Raw genomic sequence first — 11,845 nt, forward strand, 5'->3', positions numbered from 1 at the left:
GGCTTGTTACGAGTGTAGAATGCGAGGACACACACAAAACACCTGCCGCTAGTAGTGATGCATTAGTTTGCTTTCCCTGCAAGTTCATGGTCCCCTCAGCCCCGCAGGGCAGGCTGCATCTTGCTCACCTCTGAACCCCAGGCGCCTGGCACATGGGTGCTGTGTAATTGCTTGCTAGAGTGAGTCAAACCTTGTCTCCCAGCATCACAAAGAACTTTCTTGGCACTAGAAACGGGTAATCAAGTGCTGCCCAGTGTCCGCGAGCCATGGGACTCACCACGTAGAGCCCAAGAACCACTTCCCTCTGGGAGCGAGAAGGGCCTGGATTGTGCAGCTTGAATCCGAGGGTCCTGAGAGGGGTGGGTGGGTGTCTGGCTTGGAGTGGGCAGCCTGCCTCCACAGCCTGTTCCCACCGATCAACTGCTTTGATCCTCACAACGATCTCATGAGCCGGGCAGCCCTCCCCACTTGACGGCGGAAACAGCAGCCAGGAAAGGAAGTGACTTAGCTAAGGTCACTCAACAGACTCATGAACGCTGGGCCGGGAGCCAGGTCGCCGGACCCCCCAGGTTAGAGCCTTTCGGAAGCTGGTAGTTGTGGTGTGGTCGAAAGGGCCCTGGATTAAATATCAGGAGGCCTGAGTTCAAATCCCAATGCCGCCATTTACTTTGTGTATGGCTGTGGGTGAGCCTCGGTTTCCTTGTGGCAGGGAGCCTGCTGGGAGATGAAAGGAGCCGGGAGATGGGAAACGCCTCTGTAAACTGTGGCGCGCCAAATCCAGGTAAAAGGTTGTTATTGCTGCCACGGAGCCTGGTACGGGATGCTTTGATCTTTGTGTCACATGGGCGCACACAGGGTTTTTATGGCCCCTTACCTGGCCGGCTGCTTCCCAGTTTGCCTCTTTTCTGGAGTTTGAAAGAGCTGTTTTGATGGGTGCCTGGTAACAGAGGTACAGGGTGGGGTTGTTGGGCTGGGGAGCTGGGTGTGGAGGTGCTGAAGGCCAGGAGAGCTGTCCCCCTCCTGGCACAATTAGGAAAGACCCAGACTGGGGTGGGCACTGGGGTGGGGAAACCCACTGAGGAGCAGGGCATTCTTTATTATTATTATTATTATTTTTATTATTATTATTTAAAGTATTACATATGTTTCCTTTTTTCCCCCCGATTGACCCCTCCCTGGCCACTCCCACCCCCAGGACAAGCCCCACCGCCCCAGGGTCCATGTCCATTGGTTATGCTGAGGGCATTCTTTAAAGACCCTTGTTGGTGAAAGGAAAAAGTCATCAGATCAGGTGTAACTGAGCTCTCTGGAAAGGTCCTGGGATAAGAGTGAGCTCCAGGAGGCCAAGATTACAGCTGGGTCACATTTAAACAGGACGAGGCACAGGAGGTGTCCTAGGAGTAATGACCAGATGGGTGAGTGGGGGAACGGATGGATGAGGATGGACGGAGAGAAGAACCTCCAGGAGGGGTGGCAAGTAAGTGTGGCGATTCTCTGGATTGCAAGAAATTGACTCGGGAGTTTTGGGAAGGACACCTCAGGCAATCAAATAGGAATCTCTACTCTCTGGTCAGGACTTAATGAAACCCAGCGAAAGCCCCGGGAGGCCTGGCCGTGATTTGCGATTATTCAGATTCCAGGGTGTCTCTAACCATTGGGACCATGACGACAATAGCTGCCCGGGGCGGTGCTGGGCAGTTAGTTTACAGATGTCATCTCTTTCCCTCTCCAAACATTCTCAGGATGCCTGATCCAGGTTTCCGAGTCCTTTCTTCTCTGGGCAGGCCTTTCCCCTTGTCACCCACCTTAATGTCTGACCCTGGGCAGAGCATTCATGCCACCACATGGGCCCTGGCCAGTCCGAAGTCCTGCTGCCCGGGGTCTCATGGGAAAGGGTCGGAACTAGAACTCAGGAGAGATCCTGAGAAGAGGGGAGGAGGAGGGGCTTTGAGACGGTGGGCCCACACTCTCAGCCTTTCCTGACTTCCCTTGGACAATGTTGTTCCTGAGCAGTGGGCCCAGCACGTCATGCCTCCTGTGTTTGATATTGATGATGACAGAAGCCTAGGATTTTTAAATTTGGGAAAGCCTCCCATCAGCTCCCCACCCCTCTCATTTTGAAATAAAAAAAAACCCTGAGTCTCAGAGAAGGAAAGCAACTCACTCAAGGTCACACAGAGAGTTAGCGGGTGACAATGGTGAGCCGTCCTCCGGGTTCTCAAGCGGGCTTGGCGGTGGGCCTCAGATTTCCACCTGCTGGGGGGGCGGGGCGCTGGAGGGGAGTCCAAGGAGACCAGGCGGTGGTTCTGTCTTTCCAGAACCATCTCGCAGGCTGGGCAGAGTTCAGTGTTGTAACTGCCTGAGATGACGTTGGAAAGCAGCCAGCTTGTCAATTCCACCTATTAACTAACTGTCTGTTGTTTTCCTCTGGGATTAATTTTTAAAAGCAAACGGTACATTTTATCACACATGTGAACACTTAATCTTCACCATGGCTGATCTCTGAGCAGGGGCCAGACCTTCCTTCCTCCGTGGTTCAGGGGGCCCAGGAAGCCCCAGGGGGACACAGGAATGGGGGACTCATGGGAGCCAATTCAACCCTCTGGTTGCTGAATTCCAGCTCTGCACCGTACCCGGGACATATTGGGAGGGGCCGGCAGCAGTAGGAGTGACTTGAGGGGACAATGATTGACAATCAGGAGCCTGTTCTTCCCCAGGACATTTCTCTCTGCTTAATTAATATCACAAAAGGACGCTGAGTCTGCATTGGATTGTGGGGATTATGCAAATGAGGCCACGGGAAGGGAGATTTCTGTGCTACTGGTTGTTCTGGCTGCAGTAAAGGCCTGTCCAGGAAACACCCAACAGGGCCACGCCACAGCCGGGACTAGGACCATTGTCGGGAGGTAGTTGTAGGGACCCTGACTTAAAGGGCCCAGCCTGGAGCCAGAACCTCTGGAGCAGCGGTTCTCAACCTGTGGGTCGTGACCCCTTTGGGGGTCGAACGACCCTTTCACAGGGGTCGCCTAAGACCATCAGAAAACACATATATAATTACATATTGTTTTTGTGATGAATCACTATGCTTTAATTATGTTCAATTTGTAGCCATGAAATTGGGGGTCCTCACAACATGAGGAACTGTATGAAAGGGTCTCGGCATTAGGAAGGTTGAGAACCACTGGGGAGGGAACAGGAGGCTAGGTTTTCCTAGCAGAGAGGAACTTGGACTGGTTATCTTTATGGAAACTCAACCACAGAACACAGAGCCTAGTTCTACTCCAAGAAGATCTAGACATAGGAGAGCCAGAGTGGTGTTTGAATTGCTGCTCTGCTACCTGCTGGCTGTGTGAGCTGCTGTACCCCTCGAAGTCTTAGTCTTCTTATCTGTGAAATGGGGGCAGTGGTAGCACCTGCATAGAGTAGATGTGAGACCTGAACAAGATGAAGTCCGGTACATTCCTGGGATGCTTCAATCGTGCCAATTTTACCTCCTTTTCCATCTGTTTCATGTGAAATAAATATAACAATTCATGTAATATAATAGCGTTGGTAGTATAAATTATCTTACATAATAATATAACACACAGGCTATATGCACACACACACACACACACACACACACACATATATAACTGAGAAGTAATGTAACAGCGAACAGAGGTAAGGACTAATACACCCATTTTATGGATGAGAAAACTGAGGTAAGTTAAGAAACTTGCTAAAGGTCACACAGCTGGTGAGTGGCTGAGCCGGGATGATAAGCAGGTTTCTCTTACCCTCCTCAGTGCAGGGAGGGGGGTGGCAGGCACTATGGGGTCGGGAGATCTGGGGTTCAGAGGTCTGGGCCTGGCTTTCCCTCAGAGTACAGGGACTGGGTGTTCTAATAGGTCATCCCAGGAACTGTGTGTGTGAGGAGGGACACACCTGTTGTGCTCCCTCCTCTGAGCAGAGCCTGGCTGGTCAGGGGCCTCATTACCAACTGTGTATGCTACAGAAGGGTTTTGACATTCATGAGGCTTGATCTGCCCATTTCCAATTGGGAAACTGAGGCCCAGAGAGGGAAAGTAACCTGCCCAAGGTAACTGATGGAGTTATCAGCAGGTCTCCTGTCTCCCTACCCAGAGCTTTCTTCCCTTCTGCCCCCCACTCACCACAAGGGAATTGATTTCTTTCTTTCTTTCTTTTAATATATTTTTATTTTTTAGAAAATATTTTTGTTGATTTCAGAGAGGAAGGGAGAGGGAGAGAGAGAAAGAAACATCAGTGATGAGAGAGAATCACCAATCAGCGGCCTCCTGCACTCCCCACACTAGGGATCGAGCCCACAACCCAGGCATGTGCCCTGACTGGAAATCAAATCATGGCCTCCTGATTCATAGGTTGATGCTCAACCACTGAGCCACGCCAGCCGGGCTAAATATATTCTTGTTGATTTTAGAGAGAAAGTAAGAGAGACAGTGAGAAAAAGACCCATCGGTTGTCTCCCACATGCACCCTGGCATGTGCCCTGACCGGGAAGTGCATGAGACGATGCTCAGCCAACTGAGCTACATCAGCCAGGGCTGGGGGAGTTGACTTCTAAACCAACTGCCTCATGCACCGAAAATGTTTGCTGAGCTTGAGTCATGAGCTCTGAAGTAGACAGCAGTGTGGGGACAAGCGTGAAAGCTGAGCCACCTGCATACCTGTCTGACCACAGAGAAAGGCCCAGACAGAGAGGGGAGCTCTGGGTCAGGGGCCAGGGGCAGAGGGGTAGCATAGGGTGGAGGGGGGCAGAGATAAACAGATCCTGGTCCTTGTCCTCCAGGAGCTCCCCGTCTGGTGAGTAACCTGTGATAGTAACAACCACCGTTTATCAAGAGCTTACCATGTAGTGTGCAATGTGCTTCAAGCTTTATACTCATTCTCTTAATTAATCACTAGCTGGCATAATAATAATCCTATACAATAAAAGCCTAATATGCTAAGTGTCCGGTCGACCGGTCGGCCATTCAACCAATCAAAGCGTAATACGCTAATGATATGCTAAGGCCGCTCAACCACTCACTATGATGTGCACTGACCACCAGGGGGCAGGCAGTCGACTGGTAGGTTAGCTTGCTGCTGGGGTCCGGCCGAGCAGAACTGAGCGAGATGGGCCGGACACACCCTGGAGCCCTCCTGTGGTCTCTCTCCGGCTGGCCAACCTCCTGTGTCTCTCCCTGGCCCCGATCACATACCAGTGGGGTCCCTCGGCCTGGCCTATGCCCTCTTGCAATCCAGGACCCCTTGGGGGATGTTGGAGACCAGTTTCAGCCCAATCCTGCAGGCCAGGCTGAGGGACCCCCCTGGTGCACAAATTCGTGCACCTGGCCTCTAGTAGTAGTAATAATAATAATAATAATAATAATAATATAAGTTAATGAAATATTAATAATATAGTGATATCACTTATCAAATATAACAGTGTCACCGACATAATAATATCACACACAGACTATCACAGTCTTTTACAGGTAAGAGCATTGTGGCTCAGAGAGACTAAATAACTTCCCAAGGTCACACAGCACTGCAGCAGGTGAAGAGGGAGAATTACCCCCAGTTCTGCAGGTCTCTGGCCTGTGCTCTACTATCCTCTGTTCAATTCAGCAGCCACTGGCCAGCCATGGGTGCTACTGAGCACTCAAAATGTGGCCAGTGGGAACTGAGATGTACAATAAATTTAAAATACACACCCGATTTCAAAGGCTTAGTAAGAAAAACGTTAGATGTCTCATTGACAGTTTAAAAGAAAAATCAGTGCGTACACCTGAAACGAATACAATGAATATAAATTATATCCCAACTACACTTAAGTTAAAAAGCACACACACAAACATTGGTGACATGTTGAAATAATGTTTGGGATGTACTGGGTTAAATAAAATATGTTATTAGAATTAATTTTGTCTGTGATTCATACATAATTATATATTTATTCTATCAGTTTTGTTTTTCTTGCCTTTATTTCAGCAAAATCAGTCACTGTGGTGTTATAATCAAGATTTCCCCATAATTTCTGTTCTGTTGAGAATAATGTGAAATTAGACAACCTTTCTCAAATCATTGTATTTCTTCGGTAGTTTTTAATTAATTTCCATTGGGAAATGCTTGCTCTGTTGAGGTTATAGCAACAAATTGTCAATAATATTCTGAAAGCAATCGATGTAGGTGGGGAAATGAGCTGTGAATTTTATATAGCACGCTTAAATGTTGTCATGGGGTGGTGGGTGATAAATTATGCTTACTGTGAAAAATATTACAAACTATTTAATTCCTCTTAGAAATCCTATCACGGATACCTGAGTCTTACTGTCTCTCAAAGCAATATCCAGATCTAGCCCTCGTCTGACTGGTGTCATGCTGGAAGCAAGTTGCACCCCGACCTACATGTATACAAACGTAAGCGTGCTATGAATTATTTAACATCGCAGAATGTGCCTCAGATGCCCTGTGCAACTCTTACACCATGCTCCTTTTCTTTCTTTTTTTTTTTTTTAAATAATTTTACTATTTTATTTTTATTGATTTAAATCCTCACCTGAGGATATTTTTCTATTGATTTTTAGAGAGAATGGAAGGGAGAGGGAGTGGGAGAGAAACATTGATTGGTTGCATCCCGCATGCACCCCAACCAGGGCCGGGAGCCTGCAACCGAGGTCCGTGCCCTTGACCAGAATTGAACCTGGGACCCTTCAGTCCACAGGCTGGACGCTCTATCCACCGAGCCAAACCAGCTAGGGCACCATGCCCTTTTTCAAGTACCTCTGGAACCACAAATTGGAACATGAAGAGAAGCGAGGAAATGGATGCTGGCACCAGTGGGAATGTCCTGTGCTGGGCTATGTAAGGGGAAGGATTTAACAAGTTAATTAATTTGTCTTTTCTCTTATGGAAAAGCAAAGGCTTTTCTTGCGCTGCTAAAAGCCTCTCTGTGCTCCAAACCAGCGTCCATCTGCCGTGTCAGCAGCCGCACTGCCCACAAGCCGCGGTGGCTGTGGATTCAGCCAGCCTTTGTGTGGGGGCCGCAGAGAAGGAGGTGAATAGCAGCTCCTCCCTCTGCCTCCCTGCGGTCTGAACAGCGTCCGGAGGATGATGGCGAGGCGTGCGCTGAGCCAGGTGACCGAGGCTGCACACGTCCCTGAGTAACGTGTTTGCGTTGGTGACCTGTGGGTCTCGGTGCCACGCATGTGTGGTCTGGTGCCCGAGCTGTGCAGAAACCAAGAGTGAGGGTTTAAAAACTTTCCTAGCAAAGTCGCAGTGCTGCGATACCCAAGCTCCTTGCTCTAGTAATTCATCTTTCTTATAATTATTTTCTAAAATATCCTAAGACAAATGTAATGTTTCATTTCCTGCACAGTGTTCCTGCCATTGTTTTATGAAACATTGACTGTCATTTCAAAATTGCATTTCGTATATTGGCATCTGTCTCAGTGTGAGTTATAAAACTTTGTTTTATTGCGGTGGAAAAAAAAATGACATAAAATTTACCATCTTACCCTTTTTTTTTTGTTTTGTTAACCCTCACCCGAGAATATTTTTTCCATTGATTTTTAGAGAGAGTGGAGGGGAGGGTGGGGGACAGAGAGGGGGGGGAGGGAGAGAGAGACATCGATGTGAGAAGAACAATTGATTGGTTGCCTCCTACACATGCCCCTTGACTGGGAATTAAACCCATGACCCTTCTTACCCATTTTTCAAGGTCAACTTCAGTGGTATTACCAGTAAATGTAGTCACAATGTTGTGACACAGGTCTTTGGAACTTCTTCATCTCGCAAAATGTACACTATATACCCTTTGAACAACTCCCCATCCCCCACTTCTACAGCCTCTGGTAACCGCCATTCCACTTTCTGTTTCTATGAATTTGACCACTTTAGACACCTGACTAGTAATTCATTTGTATTGTCTTCTACAAATGTGTCTGCCTGCCACACATCGGAAATTTAAAGAACAAAACGGTCCTTTGTAACAGATAGTTTGAGATAGTTTGCTCACAAAGTCGGGGCCTAGGACAGGGCCCCTCTTGCCTAGGAAGGTTGAAAGGCATTTATTTTATTTTATTTATCTTTTTATTTTTTAAAATTGTTATTTTGTTTAGAGAGAGTGGAAGGGAGGGGGAGAGACAGAGCGAGACATCGATGTGAGAGAGACACACCAATTGGTTGGCCCCCGCACGTCTCCCTCACGGAGCCAAGATTGAGCTTGCAACCGAGGTACATGCCCTTGACCGGAATTGAACCCAGGACCCTTCAGTCCAAGGCTGGATGCTCTATCCACTGAGCAAACCGGCCAGGGCTTGCAAGGCGTTTCTGATTCACTTCGCTGGACCTGTTTCCCCAAGTGTAAAAAGGGTGATGGAGCAGAAATGCTCTGAGAGCTTTGCCGGCAAGTCATGTGGGATGCTCTGGCCTTCGGAATTCCCCGAGTCTGGCTGGGCAGCCACCCTCTGTCCCCTCCCAGTGGGCCCTGCTCCAAGTCCCACTTCACAGCCCAGGACTCCTTTGCCCCCACCGACACCTGGTTTCCTGCCCCTGCAGTCACAGAGGGCCTTCTCCAGGGTGACACGCGGGCGGCTCCCGCTGCTCACGCCCGGACAAAGGCTCAGCGCGTGTCCCGTCAGACCCACACTCCGCTCCGTGGACGGCCCCTCCTGTGTTCGTGGTCCACGCTACAGCCGCCGGGAGGAGCGGGTTGACGCTAATGAGGACGAAACCAAGGTGGGACCCCACGTTTTATTTATTTATTTTTAAATTTTGTTTACTTATTTTGGTCTTTTTTGTTTTTTTACATTTTAAAATTTCAGAGCTGAAAGGGACTTGAGTCTGTTTTTTTCTCACACTTCACAAGTAATACACAGTCACTGCAAAACAACCCCAAAGGCAATATACAGTGGGGCCTTGACTTAGGAGTTTAATTCTTTCCGTGACGGAGCTCGTAACTCAAATTACTTGTATGTCAAATCAACAGTGAACAAGTGAGACACATGATGCTGGGCTGATGTTGTGGCGTTCACTGTGACGTTCGCTGTGCCAACTAGCGGTGGGGTATCTGAAGCTGGCTCGTAACCCGAATTTTAGCTCACAACTCAAAGCAAAAAATTGGCTGAGAGACGGCTCATATCTCAAAAAACTCATTAGTTGGGACACTCATAAGTCAAGACCCCACTGTTATTACATATTTTAAAAAATCACCCATAATCCCACCCGGCCAGCTGGCTCAGTTGGTTGAAGTGTCATCCCATACACCAAAAAGGTTTTGGGTTTGATCTCTGGTCAGGGCGCGTATGGGAAACAACTGATCAATGTTTCTCTCACATTGATGTTTCTCTCTCTCTCTCTCTCTCTCTCTCTCTCTCTCTCTCTCCCTCAATTAATAAAAACATACCCTCAGGTGAGGATTTTTAAAAAAAGATCACCCATAATCGCAGAATCCAGTGATAACCACCTTTAATACTTTGTAAATATTCTATACATTTTAGAGCAACAACCACAGTATTAATAGTAATGTTCTATTCGTCTTGCTCATAACCTGTTTTTTCCATTCAGTAATTTCTCTGCTTCTATAAATGCACTGCTGCTTCATTCGTTTGGGCAGTTGCAGAGTATTCCGCTGGGTATGTTTGGCAAATGTTCCCTCGCGATTATAAACAATAAACAACATTCCTGCAGTCAACTTTTTCCATGATTTCCTTAGAATAAAATCCCAGAAGCGGAGTTTCTAGGCCAGAGGCCGTACATACCATATGTGAAGGGCCTTCGACTTCAGGGTTTGACAGCACTGACTAACACTGCCGCCTAACGCACCGAGAGTGCCCGTGTCAGCTCAGGCCTGCCAACACCGGCTATTAGCACTTTTTATCTATTATCACTTTTTATTTCACTGCTTTTACATTTGTACTTCTTTGTAGGCGGTTGGACATGTCTTCCTTATGTGCACTTGCCAATTTTTGAGACGGACTTTGGAGCTTATCCATCCAGCTGTGAAAATAGGCTCAGAGGCGCGGAGCGTCTTTCGCAAGCGAGGTAAGGACGGACCAGAACAGGAACCAGGTTTTCTGATGCCAGGAGAGGAGGTTTTCCCAGGATTCTGGGGCCCCTTGAGTGAACAGAGAGAGACACAGGGTTATGAATCGAGACCAGAAAGTGCCCCCCGTGTGTTCCACGTTACAGTGTGATATTGATAAGTAATCCCTCCGCTCGAGCCTCCCTTTGTCACCTGTGAAACCAAGAGGTGGGATGATGAGTCAGTTGCTCGGATCTTTCTCAGGGCTATTCTGCCATTTCCCAGCCCCTTTCCAGCTCCTCTTGTTAGAATGAAAATCTTGCATGTGCGCAGCCCCGTATGGTTTACAAAACATTTCAGTGACGTGGAGAGGAGAGGCATCGTGGTTCATGCCGTCTCACAAAGAAGCGAAGGGAGGCTCCGAGTTACATGGCTTAACCTGCATGCACCACTACAACCTCAGGCAGACCCCCCACCATCCTCTCAAACACCTTCTAACAAGGTCGCTGCCTGGCAGGTCCTCCTGCATGGAAACTCTGGGCCCATTAATATCTATCCCCCTGGCACAGGCTATTCTTTCAGCTACAGAATTCACTGAGCACCTATTCTGTGCCAGGCCCTGTGCCCGGGGCGGGGGATGCAGGGATGAGCATGGAACTTACAATCTGGTGGAGGAGACACACCAAAACAGATCATTCCAATAGAAGGTGGCCGGTACTTGGAAAGAGGCCAGTGTGAAAGCGGTGGGAGCAAGGGTGCTGGCTTCAGGCCAGATGAGAGGCTTCCTGGAGGAAGCGGCGCCCAACTCTCACCTTGAACAGGGGATTCAATGATAGCCAGACGAAGAAGGACAAAGAGGGCATATGATGAGGCAGAGGAAATAGGCTGTAGACAAGAAAGGGAACAGCACCTTCAGAGCACTTTAAAAGAGGCCACGGGGCTTGGACTCAATTCAATTAGATGAAGAAAGCTTACAAATATGTACTTATGAGTTCATTTCAAAATAACAACAATAAACCCACTACATGTTAAAATAAATATCTTTTTATGAACTATAACTGCATTTTTCAAAGTACAAGTATTTAAGTGGGCAGAGTGGAATTGTCTTGCACTTTTCGCTGATCTCTTTTATGCCTGGCTTATTATCATGAAAAAACGTTGTCCTCGCAGGGTCTGGAGGACCTCCAGAGCCCTCTGAAGAGGGTGGATTGGATGAGGGGATCCTGGAGGCTGAGAGGCCGGGAAAAGCCAGTGTTGCAGCCCCTCCCCTCCTGGGAGCTGAGGCAGCAGCGGGGTGAGGGTGAGCCAGGGCCTGGACAAGAGGGGCAGGGGTGAGAGATGTTGGTGGGGTGGGAGGTGGAGCTTGGGGTAGGCTTTGACTGTAGGACTGGGAAGCAGGCCCGGGCTCCAGCTTAGAGGCCGGGCTGCTGGCTGCCGAGCCAGGGGTCTGGTCCAGGGGAAGAGATGATAAATCATGTTTAGAACTTGTTGGGTTTAAAGTGTTGTGAACCCTCATGTGCAGCGCCCAGAGACTGGCGCCTGGGCCATGGAGGGGATGAATTCCTGTGGGACGGAGAGTGTCGCTGAGGACAGAGCTGCCAGGATGGGGGCATTCACCATTGTGGTGAAACCATCAGGAGGACGGGCAAGGGGGTGTGGCTTGGTTGCTGCATACCAGCCTGGCAGGGGGAGGAGTGAGGGTCGGCCTCCTCCCAGACCTGCTGAGCAAACACTGCCATAATCCAGACCAGCTCCTAGGACAGTGATGGTGAACCTTTTGAGCTCAGCGTGTCAGCGTTTTGAAAAACCCTAACTTAA

The 11,845-nt window shown here is 48.7% G+C and overlaps 1 long non-coding RNA gene across 1 annotated transcript; it reads left to right on the forward strand.

The window, feature by feature from the left end:
- The first annotated feature begins 8,622 nt into the window (after nt 1-8,622).
- Nucleotides 8,623-11,845, forward strand: LOC132229542 (uncharacterized). Its single transcript, XR_009451706.1, has 3 exons — nt 8,623-8,742; nt 9,933-10,047; nt 11,550-11,845. It is a non-coding gene; the product is annotated as an uncharacterized LOC132229542 (long non-coding RNA).

Source organism: Myotis daubentonii, chromosome 3 (assembly GCF_963259705.1).
Source record: "Myotis daubentonii chromosome 3, mMyoDau2.1, whole genome shotgun sequence".
NCBI lineage: Eukaryota > Metazoa > Chordata > Mammalia > Chiroptera > Vespertilionidae > Myotis > Myotis daubentonii.